Below are 17,749 nucleotides of genomic sequence, written 5' to 3' on the forward strand. Positions count from 1 at the left end.
CCTACTGCAAACAACAGTAGCAATATTGGCCCTGCCTTTTAGTCTCTCCTCAGCTCCCAGGGTCTTCTCAAAGATCCTGACAGCCCTGGTGGGTCATCTGCGCATGAAGGGGGTGCATATTTACCTTTATCTTGATGATTTCCAGATTCCAGCTTTGTCAAGGCAGAGAGCAGTGGCACATGTGTGAGTCACCATCGACTGCTGAAATGCCATGGTTTCATCATCAACAGAAGAAAGTGTTCCCTCTCCCCAGTTCAGAGGCTAGGCTACAACATCTAGGAGTAATCATAGACATGGCCAGGAAGAAACTCTTTCTGTCCATGGAGTAGACAGAAAGACTAGGGCTGTGCACTGCTTCGGCCTGAGGCCCAAACCCGGAGTTGAAGCAGGCTGCTTCAGGTCACTTTGTGCCCCTTCCGAGGTGAAGTGGAGGGGGCACAAAGCGACCCAGAGCAGGTCGGGGGCTCTCCGAAGCACTCAGTGCAGTTCAGAGCTTTGGCCCCCCTGGCCCACCCCCCAGGCACCTCCAGGTCCTTACCTGAGCCACCTTTTCCGCCGCTGCCGCCTTCTCCTCGCTGCTGCTGCCTTCTCTGCTGCTGCCTTTGCTGCCACAGCCTTCTCTGCCACTGCCGCTGCTTTCTCCATCACCGCTGCTGCCACTTAGGGATGTCAGAGAAATCCACTGCAGATTCAAATCCAAAGAATCCAGCCTAAGGAATCTGCAGTGGATCAGGACCACTTACCTCCGCTTCAGGAGGACTGGAGGCGGAACGGCACTTGGCTGCTTCTTGCCAGCCAGAGCCGTTCGCCTCCTCCCTGTCCCTGCCAATCGCCATGTCTTTTCTTTAAAAAAAAAAAAAAAAAAAGCAATTGGGAGGATGTGCCCATAGACTTAGACACAAATACAGTCATGAATCTTGTGTCTAAGTCTATGGGCACATCCTCCCGATCACTTTTTTTTTTTTTTTTAAAGACATGGCAATCGGCAGGGACAGGGAGGAGGTGAACGGCTCTCAGGATGGAAGGTAAGCGGCCCCCAAGCCAGTCCCCCCCCCCGGAATCCTCACAGAGTGGAGCTGCTCTGGAGGATTCTGGGGGGGAGGAACGGATTGCCCCCCCACAGATTCCCCAACGGAAGAGATGAGAGAAAACACTGAACTATAGTGGTTGTGTCTGGAAACATGCAAAGATGAATTCCTACTTTGTTTATTACAGGAAACGAAGCATCAAGATCACATTGAAATGAAATTATTTTCAACTAGACAATGCTGCATTTGATAAATTAGTGGGGGTGGGGGTGTTCAAAGAATTTAAGGTGTATATGTAGGGGATTCCCTGGTCAAATTAATAGTAAAATTATCTGGCCTCAAATAATGGTAATATTGATTATCATTTCACATTGCCTATCATAGAATCATAGAATAGTAGGGTTGGAAGGGGCCCACAAGGCCATCGAGTCCAACCCCCTGCTCAATGCAGGAATCCAAGTCAGAGCATCCCTGACAGGTGGCTGTCCAGCCTCGTCTTGAAGGCCTCCAGTGTGGGAGAGCCCACCACCTCCCCAGGTAATCGGTTCCATTGTCGTATTGCTCTAACAGGCAGGAAGTTTTTCCTGATGTTCAGCCAGAATCTGGCTTCCTGTAACTTGAGCCCATTATTCCGTGTCCTGCACTCTGGCATGGTCGAGAAGAGATCCTGGCCTTCCTGTCTGTGACAACCTTTCAAGTACTCAAAGAGTGCTATCGTATCTCCCCTCAGTCTTCTCAAGGCGAAACATGCCCAGTTCTTTCAGTCTCTCCTCACAGGGCTTCGTTTCCAGTCCCCTGATCATCTTCCTTGCCCTCCTCTGAACCCTCTCCAGCTTGTCAGCCCTTTTTGATTAGAACCCTCCTTCCCCCTCATTTTAGTTTTATTTCCAGAAGTTTTATTTTTCCCTTGAGATGAAAAGCAGACATTTTCAATACAGAAAATATCAGTTAAGTAAAAGCAACAAGAGGATTCCAAGCAGCGAGGGCGGCCAGACGACCCCCACCATAATTAACATGGTCGTTATTTTGGTCCAGGAGCCAGCCCTTATCTTTGTGGACTGTGTACTTCCCTCTTTGCCTCTTTATCTCTTTAGTCTGCTAGCACTTGGGAGCAGTATAAGTCAAAACACTTCTAAATGGCTCTCAGTCTTATTATACTGAATGTGTGTTTTTAATTTCAACAACTGTGTTGTTTAAATGCAGGAGTGGTTGGTAATCAAGAACGTAGTGTCAGGGATTTCAAGCCCTCCTGAGGTGACAGAGACTCGCTGTGCAATCCACAAACACTTTTATTCAGTTAAAAGCACCTCTTCACACCTGAAGCGACTACAAAGGCTGGGAGCTGTCCTCTGGGCCTAATTAGCTAAATAGAGCTTTTGTTAAGAGAGCTACTGAAAGCAGGGCAGTTGCCTTTCAACTAATGGATGGGTTTCCCACCATGCTTGGCAGGCTTTTTTCTGGGCTCCTCCCTTCAAGGAGGATTCTCCCTTCCCAACTTCCAATGGGCAGCCAGTCTGGTGGGATGCCTCCCACCTCCTCTCAGCTCTACCTACTTAACTTGGCAGTGGGCTCTGGCATCTGTCAATTCTGGTGCTTCCTTCCCCTCCAACAGAGGCTGGGTTCCCACAGGGACAGGGGAAGATGGTTTCTGAGCCTGGCCCTCCTGCTCGATAAGTCTGTAGGAAGGTTATTCGCTGACTCCTTCGTTTTGGGGAATTTTCTCCCACGCTCCAATCTCAGCTGGGCTTCTTCTATCTCCGCCTCTGAATCTAAATCAGAATTGGAAACCAAACCAGGGAGCCTCGGCCTAATCCCAACACCTATTTTTCTCTTATGGGGTGGGGTTGTAGGACCTTAAGCAGGGCCTGGGTCTATTGAAGTGTCTACAGCTGTATATAATTAATGCAGCTCTTACTTTAATTCCTACCAAAGCGCCACTGAATTGCCATTTATCTTTGGTTTCCTGAATAGCGAACAACTAATGAACCATACAAGGTGTGTGCCTTGCCACTTTGATAGCTTATTCATTTGCAGCTTTGTTTTTAGGCAATTAGCTGGGCCAAAAGACCAAATTAAGGCACAATATAATTATTGGGCTTTCTGGAACTGATGGGCTTTCCAATATTGAAACCTTATCACCTGCTGGGATCTACATCCAGGATCCTTACAATTTCATAGAAGTAAGGACACTACTGCTGCTGTGTCAAAAAGCAAAAAGACGAGGGACAGTATGGGAATGTTTTCATGAGGTTCTCCCGTCCTATCAGTTGGATTTGTGAATTAATTTAAAGCTCAGTTTGATTGCTTGCTTGCTTGCTTGCAAACCAGATGCCTCTTAGAAGCCCACAAGCGGGGAATAGAGGCAATAGCCGCATTCCATAGCATCTCCCCAGCACCTGGTGTTCAGTGGGATATTGCCACTGAACATGGAGGCTATACATGACCATTATGAAAAAAAAGCCACTGATAGCTTAATCCTCCATAAATCTCTCTACTCCCCCCCCTTTTAAACCATCTAACGTAGTAGTCATCACTATCTCTTGTGGCAGCAAATTCCACAAATCCAGTTATGCTTTGTGTAAAGAAGTACTGTCTGATGATGATGATGACGAACTTCATATCTCAGCTTTTCTCCAAGGAGCTCAAGCAGCATACATGTTTGTCTCCCCCCACCCCCACAATTTAATCCTCACAACAACCCGATGAGGTATGTTAGACTGAGAGATAACGACATGTTCAAAGTCGCCCAGTCAGATTCAAGACTGAACAGGGTTTTGAACCTGGGTCTCTCCACTTCTAGTCTACACTACTCTGGCTCTCATGATTTCCTGCCACCCAGTTTCATTGGATGACCCCTGAGTTCTAGTGTTATGAGAGAGGTAAAAAATATGCCTTTATCCATACCATGCATAATTTTATACACCTCAACCATGTCCCCACTCTTCGCCTCAAACAACTTTGTTTTTCCTCAAGGCACGGCTGGCCTTAGGGATAGGCAAACTGGCCGGTCACCCAGGGTGCCAAGCTGAGGGGAAGGGGCATCAAGCTGGGCTCAGTGGCTGTTTTTTGTTTGTTTGTTTGAATGTACTGTCTGCAGTGAGCGAGGGTGGCAAAAAGCAAGTGTCTGTAACATTTCTTTCAAGTTTCTACAGGTGGTTTGGGTACTAACTACAAAAATTATCTTTCTTCAGTTAGCTGTAAAGTATGTTTCTTTTTCAATTTCCATTTTGATGTCATTTGTAGGGATGAGTGAACTCTCCCCCTTCTGGACTGCACACTGTCTGCTCAAACCTGCTCGCTGCACACAACAAGCCGGCCGCTGGGTGGTCCATGGGTGTCCAGCATGCAGTGTGCGGCATCCTGCTCCTCCGCCAAGCCACCATTCTGCACAAAATGGCGGCCTGGCCTTTTCCGTAAAGGCTGATTTTGCATAAAGAGGCCCATTTATGCAACATTACCGGTGTAAATGGTCTAAATTAGACCACTTATGCCTGTAATGTTGTGTAAATGGGCTTCTTTACAGCTGCCATTTACATAAAATCAGCCTTTACGGAAAAAGCCAAGCTGCCATTTTGCGCAGAATGGTGACTTGGTGGAGCAGCAGGGCCCACCGCGCTTGTCCAACTTGGTGCACTGAGTCTGGCAAGTGCAGCGGTCCACGGACTTTGGTCTGGGGGACCGAGCTGGTGGTAATCTGCCAAGCTCGAGCCTCCAGCCAGGCTCCGCTGTCATTTCTAGTCATTTGTGCTAGGTAGAAATCAGTGGAACACAGCTTTACTTTGACGCAAACTTAGCGAGAACTTAGCACTTCAAATACTGCAAACTCTATAAGCACTATATAAATAATAATAAAAGCCATAAGCTGTAAGAGGTCAGCTGGATAACTTTTTTATTCATAACTTTTATTTATTATTTTTAAAGAAAAAATAATGGATATTCTAAAATAAAGAATGCTTAGCAAAAGATAGGAGCTGCTACAAAACAAAAAAATATTATAGGAAAAACTTGTGATAGTTCTGCTGTGTTGCATAGTGCACTGCCACTGCTCAGAATGTGGCTTTTCAAACTTTGGCTTGTGCAAACTGTAGCATAGTGGTGGAGAGATCAAGTTTTTGAGCAATATCGTTCTCAATGGACATCACACTTGCACAAGCCCTGGAAATCCTCTGGGTGGCCCGGCAAAACTGACTGAGGGGGGCATCAAAGGTAGGGATGTCAGAGAATTCCGCCATGGATCTTGGTGAGGCCGAATGCCAGTGCATTCGGCCCCCCAAAATCTGTGGCAGAACGGCCTGCCCCCCCTGCCCCCCCGTGGATCCCTCCCAGGACGAGACTTACCTGGGGCGGATGTTCCAGGCGGCTGCGGCGGCGGCTTCAGCAGCAGCGGCTGTGGCGGCTGGTCTTCTGACCGGCTGCTGCCGCCGCCATTTGCAGTCTTGTCGTTTTTTGTTTTTTTTCCCCATAGACGTGATAGGCTACGTAAAGACTTATGTAGCCTATCACGGCTGGCTTAAAAAAAAACCCACGCGTACGCAAATGGCGGCGGCTATGGCGAAAAATAAGGAATGCAAATTTGCGTACGCATTTTTTTTTTTTTTTTACCCAGAGCCCTCCACAGCCGGAAATCCAGTTGTAGACGGCTCTGGCCTGGGCCTGGCCGGCTGCTCCATGGAGCCGCCGTGGAGCACAGCCGGCCGTGGAGGATTCCGGGGGGGAGGAATGGATCGCCTCCCCCCCATCGAGGATTCCGGGGGGAGGGGCGGAATGCCTCCCTCCCCACCATCAACATAATTCGCGGAGAGGTAAGTGACTTTCGTACATCCCTAAAAGGCACTCCTCGCCCAGGGCGCAATTTATGCCAGGGCTGGCCCTAATTCAAGGTTCCAACTCCTGCTCCTAAATATTTTGGTTGGCTTTGTTTGCACCTTTTCCAGCTCTATGACATCCTTTTTCAGATGCCCCACCCCCACCCCCACCCCCAAGAACATATATGCTTGATATGGACCCAGCTAATAATTACAGCATGGTGTTCCCTTCTGTTTTGGATGTTGGGGTGGGAGGGGCAACTTGCCTCTTTTCAAGGACTGGTATAAACAATGTCATGCAAGTCTTTAGTTTTTTGAAGAGTTTAATCTCTACAACAACAAGAGAGACTTTGTCTATGAGGTGTTCAAGGCATTTAAGGATTAATTAATTGATAAGTCATAACACATGTCTCAGGGTATGTGCTTGCAAGTACAAATGGAGGATTAATTCTCACAAACACAGATTGTGTGGCTTAATATGATGTGTGGACCATATTACTTCAGCTGACTAAATGCCGCTTCATACACATTCCCCACGTATAGAGCACTAGATGCCAGCATTCTAGATTAACCTTCTGTCTTCTTATATGATAGCTTTATGTGTGTGGAAGCGGTAGAATCCAGACACAGGTTTAGGCCATCATGCATGAGCTGGATTTTCCTGGTTATTTGACCCACACCATCTTCAGTCATCATGGTGCCTAGGATAGTGCCCCCCCCCCCCCCGCATGCTAGGTGATGACTTGGATTGAGTGAACATTGAATAAGGAGTCTGGCTTGGGGCTGGGGTACCTTTCAAGCTTCCTATAACTTTCCATTCAGAAGGAGAAGAGGGAGCAACTAGAGAGGAATCATAGAATAATAGAATAGTAAGGTTGGAAGGGGCCTACAAGACCATAGAGCCCAACCCCCTGCTCAATGCAGGAATCCAAGTCAGAGCATCCCTGACAGATGGCTGTCCAGCCTCCTCTTGAACGCCTCCAGTGTGGGAGAGCCCACCACCTCCCTAGGTAATCGGTTCCATTGTCGTATTGTTCTAACAGTAAGGAAGTTTTTCCTGATGTTCAGCTGGAATCTGGCTTCCTGTAACTTGAGCCCATTGTTCCGTGTCCTGCACTCTGGCATGATCAAGAAGAGATCCTGGCCTTCCTCTCTGACAACCTTTCAAGTACTTGAAGAGCGCTATCATATCTCCCCTCAGTCTTCTCTTCTCAAGGCTAAATATGCCCAGTTTTCAGTCTCTTCTCACAGGGCTTTGTTTCCAGTCCCCTGATTGTCTTTGTTCCCCTCCTCTGAACCCCCTCCAGTTTGTCTGCATCCTTCTTAAAGTGTGGTGCCCAGAACTGGACACAGTACTCCAGATAAGGCCTAACCAGTACTGAGTAGAGGGGAACTAATACTTCCCGGGATTTGGAAGCTATGGTTCTCTTAATGCAGCCCAAAATGGCATTTGCCTTTTTTGCAGCCACATCACATTGTTGGCTCATATTCAGCTTGTGATCTACAACAATTCCAAGATCCTTCTTGCTTGTTGTGTGGTTGAGCCACGTATCCCCCATCTTGTAACTGTGCATTTGGGTTCTTTTTCCTAGGTGCAGAACTTGGCATTTATCCCTATTGAATGTCATTCTGTTGTTTTCTGCCCAGCACTCCAGTCTATCAAGATCACTTGGAATTTTGTTTCTGTCTTCCAAAGTATTAACTATCTCGTCCAATTTTGTGTCATCTTCACATCTGATCAGCACTCCCTCCACCTCCTTGTCCAAGTCATTAATAAAAACGTTGAAGAGCACTGGGCCCAGGACTAAGCCCTGCGGTACCCCGCTCATTACCTCTCCCCAGTTTGAGAAGATCCCATTGATAAGCACTCTTTGAGTCGAATTCTGTAGCCAACTGTGAATCTACCTGATCATTGTTTCATCCAACCCACCTTTAGCTAGTTTGCTCATCAGGATATCATGGGGCACTTTGTTGAAAGCTTTGCTGAAGTTGAGGTATATTATGTCCACAGCATTCCCACGGTCCACAAGGGACGTTACCTGATCCAAAAATGAGATGAGATTAGTCCGGCAGGATTTGTTCTTGACACAAATTGGCTTCGAGGAATCACTGCATTGTTTTCAAGGAGCTTACAGACTGATTGGATTATCATCTGCTCCAGAATTTTCCCAGGGATTGATGTCACACTGACTGGTCTGTAGTTCCCAGGTTCTTCCTTTTTACCGTTTTTGAAGATAGGGACAACATTAGCCCTCCTTCAGTCATCTGGCACTTCACCCGTCCTCCATGATTTCTCAAAGATAATAGACAGTGGTTCTGAGAGCTCTTCTGCCAGTTCCTTTATTACTCTAGGATGCAGTTGATCTGGCCCTGGAGATTTGAACTCATTCAAAGTAATGAGGTGTTCCTTGACCATATGCCTATCGATCTCAAGCTGCAATCCTGCCCCTTCAGCCTGTACTTTGCCTTTGCCAGGGGGGTCATAGACCCTCTTTTGGGAGAAGACTGAGCCAAAGTACGAATTGAGTACTTCTGCCTTTGCTTTGTCATCTGTTATCATTTTGCCATCCTTATTTATTAGCTGAACCACCATTTCTTTCCTCTGTCTTTTACTATGCATGTATCTGAAGAAAGCCTTTTTGTTGCTTTTAGCATCCCTCGCTCACCTCAGCTTGTTCTCAGCTTTAGCCTTCCTGATGCCATCCCTGCAATCCTGTGCTACCTGCCTGTACTCTTCCTTGTAGCTTGGCCTTCCTTCCACTTCCAATATGTGTCCTTTCTAGTTTTCAGGTCATTTCTAAGCTTTTTGTGAAGCTACATTGGCTTCTTCTGTTGTCTTCCACCTTTTCTTCTTGTTGGAATTGTTTGTAATTGTGCCTTGAGAATTTCCTTTTTTAAAAGCTCCCAGCCATCTTGGACTCCTGTTCTCATTAGAGTCGCTTGCCATGGGACCTTACTGATCATCGTTCTGAGTTTATTAAAATCAGCTTTCCTAAAATCCAGGGTGCGCGTTTGGCTACACTCAGCTTTTGCTTCCTTTAGAACCGTTCTCAAGTATAACATGGTTGCTTTCCCCCAGAGTTCCTATAACTGCTACTTTATCCACTAAGTAATCTCTGTTGGTTAGGATCAAGTCAAGGATAGCCAATCCTCTAGTTCCTTCCTCTACTTTCTGTAGGAGGAAGTTATCCGCCATACAAGTCAGGAATTTCCTGGAGGGGCCATGTTTTGCAGAATTTGTCTCCCAACAAATATCGGGGAAATTGAAGTCTCCCCTTACTACTACATCATGCTTCCTTGAAACATTGGCATTTTGCTTTTCAAAAGTTTCATCCTCGTCTTCTCCTTGATTGGGTGGCCGGTAGCAGACTCCAACCACCATGTTCTTTTTATTCTTTGCTCCATTTTTTTTTATCCAGATGCTCTCGATGGGGCTACCTGTTGGGAGGTCGCCCCTGCTGCCTTCTGAAATTTTTAGGTAGCCAGAATTATCATGCAGACAACAGGGCTCTTTTCCAAGGCTTTATTTCCATTCAACCTAATGTGTTGAAACTCTGGCTGTGGCCGGCCCCGGCCAGTGGCTCCACGGAGCTGCTGCGGAATGGAGTTGACCGCGGAGCATTCCGGGGGAGGGACGGAGGGCCTCACCCCCACCGCAGATTGCCCGGCACGGAGCCAGGTAAGACTTTTGTACATCCCTAACTGGGAGGGGCTCTCCCCCTGGCTGTGCCTCTGAACAGCGCGCGGGTTCCTCTCCCATGGTTTCTATCTCTTCCTCAGAATCAGAACTGCTTTGGGGCTGTCTGGGCTCCAACCCAACCCTGACACTACCAAGCTCATCCTCTTGTATTTCTGTGCAGAGATATGTATTTTTCACATATAGTGCAACCCCACCTCCCTTTCTGTTCCTCCTGTTCCCTTGGGTTCCTTGCAAGAGGAAAAAAGGTGGGGTATAAATGCAATAAATAAATAAATAAATAAATAAATAAATAAACAAACAAACAAACAGTCCATCTTCCAGGAAGTATAGCCTGTGGTCCCAGAATCCAAATCTCTCTCGTCAGCACCACTTTCGGAGCCAGTCATTCACCTGGAGTATTTTTCTTTCCCTTTCTATCCCTCTTCTAACTACATTTAAAGTCTGCATTGACAGCGTACATGTATTATCCACAGTGTTGTGTCTGACTATCTTAAAAGGTCATTTGGCTATATTCCATTACTACCAGATGTTCATGTAAAAAGGCACTTCTCTGGGAATTTAGCTGCAGAGAGATCCACAGAGTACAGTGTCCCAAAGAATGGATTTCCACATACAATACCCTGCTTGCCTAAAACCACTTCTGTCAAACTACCAGCTGTCTGCATAGACATGGAGGGCCCCCTCCCTCTAACTAACAAATCATTCATAGAATGCACTTGGAATCCTAGATAAATTTCCACTAAAATAATGTGAGCTGATTCCTGAAGCTCTGAATTAATTGTGCTGTAGGTAGCATGCTCTGAAAAGTTGTATTTCTGTAATTAGGTGCCTAGGCTGTGCTTCAGGCATTACTCTTATCTCTTTGTTTTGTGACCCTTGTGACCAATCTCAGACACCATGACAGTGGGAAAATTGTATAGGTCAGGAGACTGGAAATAGGATATGGAGCCTCTCCTAGGTCACTGATTCTACTTTGACTTGGGTCACAAGTAATGAACAGTCATTACCTTCTTAAAGCTCTTCAGTGAGCTCTGGGAAGTGAGTTGGTGGTCTTGCTTCCAGTCCCTGTGGACTAATATCCACCTAACAAACACTTCAAGTGACACCAGGGACCACCTTAGCCACTACACATCTGGATCAAATTTCTACTATGATTTCATAGTGCTGAAGGTCTGGGCACCATACTCACTCATTCCCACTCTTCCCTTTTAGATTCTCCTGACTCTAATTTTGAATTTCCAGGGCCTAGTTTTAGGTCTTGATTTGGCAGTGAGATAGTTTCTCTCTCTCTCTCTCTCTCTCTCTCTCTCTCTCTCTCTCTCTCTCTCTCTCCCAAATTGTGGGGACATTTTTGTTGGTTATTTTTCTTACTGATTTTTATTATGTTTCTATTGCCATTAATATATGGGGCACTTTACAGAGGTACAAATAAGCAAATAGGCCCATGCCCTATGCACTGTAAATTACCATCTATGTGTGTATGGAGGAGTAGCTGCACTGGTTGTTGCTCACATCTGTACAATCACATTCATCCTTCACCCTTTAATCCAGGTCTGTTAGGCATGCTTTTGTCTCTTTTCTTAGTATCTTGTGTGTTGGCTCCCTAAAACATGGGGGAGCAATAACATTTCCTGCATAGTCCATAGAGGGAAGGGGGTGTTTAGCACGGCTGGATGGATTTCTTCTGTTCTCTCAGCCTTCTGCAGATTGCCTGCCTGTACCTAGAGTTCTGCTCTGCCTGTCTTCTGTTGGTTTATAATGTTTATAATTCATTTAAGAATTGGTGCATACAGTTAGCTCTTTCCACAGCTTTCCATTCCTTCCATTAGATTCACATGAATTAATGTGTCTGCATATATATCATAATGCCCACCTTGGTTCCATTAAAAAAGAATAGTGCTGCGGAAAGACCCTGCCTCACCCCCAAGTTGACACCCCATTTTCAGGTGGTGAATTTGGGAGACCATTTCAGCAATTTGGAAGTGGAAGTTTCATGGGGAGACTTACTATTGGTAGTGGAGGCAGCAAAAGTGCCCCCCTCTTTAAAGTTCTGCTGCCACTGGTGGAGGTGGAGCTTCTCTTGCAGCAAGATCTCAGAAAAAGCATGTCTCATGCACAAGTTCTTGTGACATTTTTACATGAGATGTCAACATTTGTGAATGATTTTTTGTTAAAAAGCAGTGCAATTCTATTCATGTTATTTGGAAGTATGACCCATTGTGTTCAGTGGGACTTATTCCCAGGCAAGTGTGCATAGGTTTGCAGCCTAAACCTTGCATGCAGACAGTTCCAGAAAAAAAAATGGCAGAAAGGAAATACATTGGTGGTGCTCAGCAACTAGTACAAGGTAGAATGGAACCACTAAATCTGGGAAAAGAAATTTATAAGTTGGAAAAGCATCCCTAGTATTTCAGCAGCTGTCTTAAAGCTGGGCAATTCGCAGCCCTTGAAAGCCTTGGTTATGGTCTGTTAAGAGTGCCCCAGCCCCCAAATTTCCCCCTGCAAACCTGATCAGCAGTTTGGCAGGCTGGGCAGAGTGGGATTGTGCTGGGGAGGAGGCTTGCAGGAATGGCCCTACCCATGTGCCATCCCCTCCATGTAAATCACACTCTCTTGAGCTGTTTGTTGGGCTGGCTGAAGCATGGTTGGGATTAGGGATGTCAGAGAATTCCACCACGGACTCCAGTGCGCCCAGATTCTTTAGATTCTTTAGAATCCGGCCTCCTGGAATCCGGGGCAGAATGGCCTCCCCCCCAGCACCCTGTGGAATCCCCCTGGGATGGAGCTTACCTGGCGGTAGCTCCGACAGCTCTGGCAGCAGAGTCAGTTGCGGCGGCAGCAGGAGCAGCTCCGGCTGGTCTCCCGGCCAGCTGCTGCTGGGCTGCTGTGGCCGCAAAAGGCAGCCATTGTAGCGGCCACCATTTGCGTGCTTGCAGTCAGCTGTGATAGGCTACATAAATATTTACATAGCCTATCATGGTAAAGGCAGCCACGCAAATGGCGGCCACTACGCCATTTGTGTGGCTGCCTTTACAGTGATAGGCTACTGTCAGGGTGGACACTGAGCCCATAGAATCCCAGAGTAGTTCTGATTCTGAGGAAGAGCAGTCGCTCCTGGGAGAGGAGCGCGCTCCTCTTTCCCAGGGCCCACAGCTGACGGAGATTCCTCCCACCAGCATTCCTAGTTAGCAGTCCAGGGAGTGACCAAGCACAGATAGCAGACTTGGTGGATGCACAACGCAGACGCAGAGAGCGGCGCCAGATGGAGGGCAAGGAAAGGAGGCGTAGTGCCTGGTTGGCGCGCAAACAAAGGCTGCGTCCAGAGGATCCAAGGGAAAAGGGGAGGGACTCTCCCTAGTCCTTAAGTTCAGGGGTCTGCCAGTAATTCCTTTCAAATGGGGACCAACTGTTTCAACTTAGGGCATAGGTACTCTGCTGCTCAGATCTAGTTGCTACCTGTAGAGTTGTTAAGTTGTAAAAGAAGAATAAAGCTTTGAAAGGAATCCCTTTGTCTGTGTCTAGACTTGGCTACTGGATTAGACTGAGAGAGGCCTCCAAGGAGCCCTTGACAGCTATGTAAATACTTACGTAGCCTATCATGGCTGACTGCAAGGATGCAAATGGCGGCTGCTACGATGGCTGCCATTTACGGCCGCAGCAGCCTGGCCACGGCCGGAACTCCAGCTGCGGCCGGCCCTGGCCAGTGGCTCTGTGGAGCTGCCATAGAGTGAAGCCGGCCGGGGAGGATTCCAAGGGGAGGGACAGAGTGCCTCCCCCCCCACTGCAGATTGCTGGGCACAGAGCCAGGTAAGTCTTTCGTACATCCCTAGTTGGGATGGAACAGAAGGACTGCAGGGATGACTGTCCCCATGTGCCTTGATTAGGGGTGTTGGAGAAATCTGTAACAGAACCAAATGAGTTTGGATTTTTATTAATTTGACCCACCGATTCTGCAGAGGACCAGCTTTTTCCTGTGGGGCGGTTTCTGTGGACTTGCGGACCGATTTTTTTACTTTCCTGAATTTTACGCAAATTTTGCCATAGAAAAATACACAGAAAACCCCTAGCCAAAAATGCACATTTCTTCTATAGGCTAAAGCATGAAAATGCACATTTCGGGAGTATTTGCCCATTTGAGGGGAATTTGCGCATTTTTGCACATGTGAATTTGTGCGAATTTTGAAACAAAAAAACCCCAATTCCATTGATGGGCAGATGATGGAATGAAAGGCACCTGTCAATCCGTCAAACATAGCCAGAACAGATTTTACACAATCCATACATCCCTAGCTATCATCCGCAGCTAAATTGTCCACTCCATTTAAATTGTGTACAGCTCCAGCCAATTGATTCTGGGGAAAGTGCCAATCAGCTGGGCAGCAGGATGGGAGATGAGAACTCAGTGCACAAGAAGATGCTGAGGTGGGGATGGGGGGTAAGGGAGAGGATGCCGGCCCTGCCAATGCTCACTGCTGCATTCGTCCATGCCCACCACTGGCATGCAGCCATCGGGGGCAAAAGGCTTAACCGGCCTTGTCCCAGAGAAAAGATCTGAGATTCCCTAAACACTGTTACTTCCTCTCCACCTCAGCTTTCCAGCAATACCCCTCTTACCTATGCCAGAAGAACTGTTTAGGAAGAGATGGAGGATATAGATACTTGAAGAGATATGGAACATTATTAGCAAATTGATTTGTTCTGATTAAGTACATTCCAAATAATGGGATTCTAGATAGCTAAATGTTTGTTTTTGATTTCCCCTCTGCCATTGGCACTGTTATTATTCCTTCAGGTTATGCCATAGTCAGAGACATGGGTGGTCAGCCGGGCTGTCTTCATGTTGAGACACTCTAACAAACCCTGGCAAGCACTGCAGTGCCTCCAGCTATGTGTAAGTAGACAGAGGCAGATGGGGCTATATACTGAAATGAGCTTCAGAACCCAACCACACACAATCACATATGTAGGTAGGGTGCAAGCTTCCATATAGGGGAAGGAGCATATGCATTTGTCTGACATTGCCCCATGTCTAATATTACATGAGATAAGATATATTTCAGCTTTCATCGAGCTGTCTGAACCTTCATGGATTTCCAAATTACCTCGACATAGATGTTAATATGGGTCTGATGACAAAAAGCCCCGACTTTAAATATTTTTAGACACAAATCTTAGTAGGAATGGGACAAATCGTCTAATACCGTATTCTTTTCTGCAGGCTGACACTGTGTGTGCTGCTGGACGTGGCTATTTTTTTCACCTTGCACCTAAAGGAGCACCAGAAGCAACAGTCCTGTCCTTCAGTAAGAATCTGGAATACTCCTGCACTAGGTATTTCTCCGTTCAACTTGATTAAATAATATATTTCCCTTTCTGTCTCTGTCTTTTTCTTACACAGTCTTTATCATGTGCGCATGCACGCACACACACACACACACACATACACATACACACACTACTAGCTTCAATAGCCAATTAGGAAAAAAAGTGTGTTTAATGCTTTCTCTGATGTTTAATAGGATCTCCCCCAGCAGGATGAAAACATATTGATATGCTATGGTCCATTTCTCATAGACTGTGAAAACAGGGTCCATTTCAATTTCAATTACATATATATTCTTCTTCCCTGGATCTAAACTATTGTGTACTATTCTCATCTATTAAACAGCTGTTGCATTTCATTGCAGAGATGTGGAATCTGCATATACATTTCAGTATTTAGTGCATTGTGGTTCACTTCTTAAAATGTTTGTGGGGTGGTAAAATACATGTTTGAAATTTAGAACTGTGCATGTTCTATCTAAATATAACTGTAAATTTGAAATTATCTGTCTATCTAGCCATCTATCCGGTGCAGATAATTGTGGACAGATATTTTCTTTATCAGCCAGATTCAGGGCTGATCTACATTGTGTCCGCTATTGCAATGAAGTTGGTAGATTGTTGCGTTAAATGCAATCGCATTAAAATGTGATTATTCGCACCCACTTTGTTTCCTCGTTCCAGTACTTCATCGAATGCGCAAGCGTGGTTCACGCTGTAGCTCTGTGCTCTTTTCCTGCTTTTAAAGAAGGCTGCTCCCATTGGAAGGGCAGTAACTCTTGATGTTTCTGCTGATTCCCCACCCACCGTCCCTCTCTTCCTCTATCCCTGTGTGTGTGTGTAGGGATGGTGCAAGCATCCTGTTGGGGCTCAAAGTCTGGCAAGAAGTTGCCGGGTTGGCCCCTCGGACACCAGTTCCCTCAGCAAGAAGAGGGGAAGAAAGCCGCGCCTGTCATCCTCCCCCCATCATTGCTACAGTGGCAGTGGCGCAGGAGAGGCTGGTCATTTTCCGTAAGTTTTCCTGGCCTTACGGAAAACGACCACCTTGTCCCTTGCTGCTGGAGTAGGGATGTTAGAGAATTCCACCATGGATCCCAGGGAGGCAGAATTCCAGTGAATTCGGCCCCCCAGAATCTGTGGCGGAACGGAGCCCCCCACCCCACCATCCTGTGAAAGCCCCACGAAACGGAGCCTACCTGGCTGCGGCTCTGGTTCCAGTGGCGGTGGCAGCAGCGGCTCAGGCCGCTGCCGGGCTGCTGGGGCCGCAAATGGCGGTCGTCGTAGTGGCCGCCATTTGCGTCCCTACGCCAGCCCGTGATAGGCTACGTATATATTTACGTAGTCTATCACGGCTAAAGCAGGGATGCAAATGGCATAGGGGACGCCATTTGTGTCCCTGCTTTAGCCGTGATAGGCTACATAAATATTTACATAGCCTATCATGGGCTTGCGTAGGGACGCAAATGGCGTCCGCTATGCAGGACGCCATTTGCGTCTGCACCAGCCCAGCAGCAGCTGGAGGCACCGCTGCAGATTGGCCTGGCTGGTGGCTCCGCAGCCTGGCAGGATTCTGGGGGGGAGGAACGGATTGCCTCCCCCCCATCGAGGATTCCGGGGGGAGGAACGGATCGCCTCCCCTTACCTGCGGAACCCGGCGGAGCCAGGTAAGCGGGGTTTCATACACCGCTATGCTGGAGCAGGTGGGGGTGGAGGGAAGAAGGAGGCACCTATCCTTTTCTCCCCCCAACCTGCTGGGGGCCAAGGTGAGAGGCTGGGGGGTGCCTGCCAAGGCACTTTTTCCCATGCCAGCCCTTGATAGCTGGCATGAGGAAGAGGGGCAGCAGTGGCACCGCAGTGCTGTCTCCCTGGCCTACTCTAAGGAAGGCCAGAGCAAGAGGCTGGGGGGTGCCTGCCGAGGCGCTTTCCCCCACACTAGCCCTTGACAGCCGGAGTAAGGAAGAGGGGCAGCAGTGGCACCACAGTGCTCTCTCCCTGGCCTACTCTAGGGAATGTGAGAGCAAGAAGCTGGGAGGTGCCTGCCGAGGTGCTTTTCCCTGAGCCAGCCCTTGACAGCCAGCATGAGGAAGAGGGGCGGTGGCAGTGCTTGGGTTCGGGGGGGTCTGCTTGCATCTTCAAAGCTTCAAAGACTGCCCTGCTTTTGTCTGCAGCTTTATTGATGTTAGTCTGTGAATAGTGATGACCGTCTGCCTGGATGTGTGTGTGTGTCTTTCCATTCGGGACAGCGTGCTGCAAGCATGGAGGGGACTGTGAAAAAATGTATGGTTCCCAGGGCTTGCCCAGGCAAGTGTGCAGAGAAATCAGACTGGAAAAGCTACGATTCTTCAAAGATTTGAAGATAATTCCTTAATTAAAAAAAAAAAGCCAAAGCAGGGGATAGAAGGAGGTTAAAGTTAGTGTCATTTGAAGGGATAGAACAACCCCCTGCTCAATGCAGGAAGCCTGATTCCCAGGCGGTCTCCCATCCAAGTACTAACCAGGGCCGACCCTGCTGAGCTTCCGAGATCAGACAAGAGCAGGCCCCTCCAGCCCTTTGCTTGATGGCAATAAAACTTCGAGTGCTGAGGACACTATGCTAGCAGTAGCTGGAAGACCAGATGGGGGCGTTGAGAGCTGTGATTGGACAGGAGGGAAATACAAACACCGCTGTATATAGACAGGCGTGGGAGGAGAATTCCACACCCATGTATGGTAACGAAAGCAGAAAAGCGGAGCACATGAATGAAATCTACTCGGAAATCACGGAATATCAGGGTAATAGATATTATTATTACGTAGGCTACGTAAATATTGACGTAGCCTATCACGAAAAGAGTAGCAACACAAATGGCATAGTGGACACCATTTGCATCCCTGTGCTTTGCCGTGATAGGCTA

At 47.5% G+C, this 17,749-nt stretch overlaps 1 protein-coding gene across 1 annotated transcript in view; it reads left to right on the top strand.

The window, feature by feature from the left end:
* Window positions 1-15,514, top strand: part of PKHD1 (PKHD1 ciliary IPT domain containing fibrocystin/polyductin) — a 160,917-nt gene extending 145,403 nt beyond the window's left edge. The window contains exon 6 of the mRNA XM_084830328.1: window positions 14,752-15,514. The gene's annotated coding sequence lies outside the window, so the exon portion shown is untranslated. The remainder of the gene's footprint in view (window positions 1-14,751) is intronic.
* The last annotated feature ends 2,235 nt before the right edge of the window (window positions 15,515-17,749 follow it).

This window comes from Heloderma suspectum, chromosome 1 (assembly GCF_057233095.1).
Source record: "Heloderma suspectum isolate Gila_16-S chromosome 1, 16-S_ref, whole genome shotgun sequence".
NCBI classification, from domain to species: domain Eukaryota; kingdom Metazoa; phylum Chordata; class Lepidosauria; order Squamata; family Helodermatidae; genus Heloderma; species Heloderma suspectum.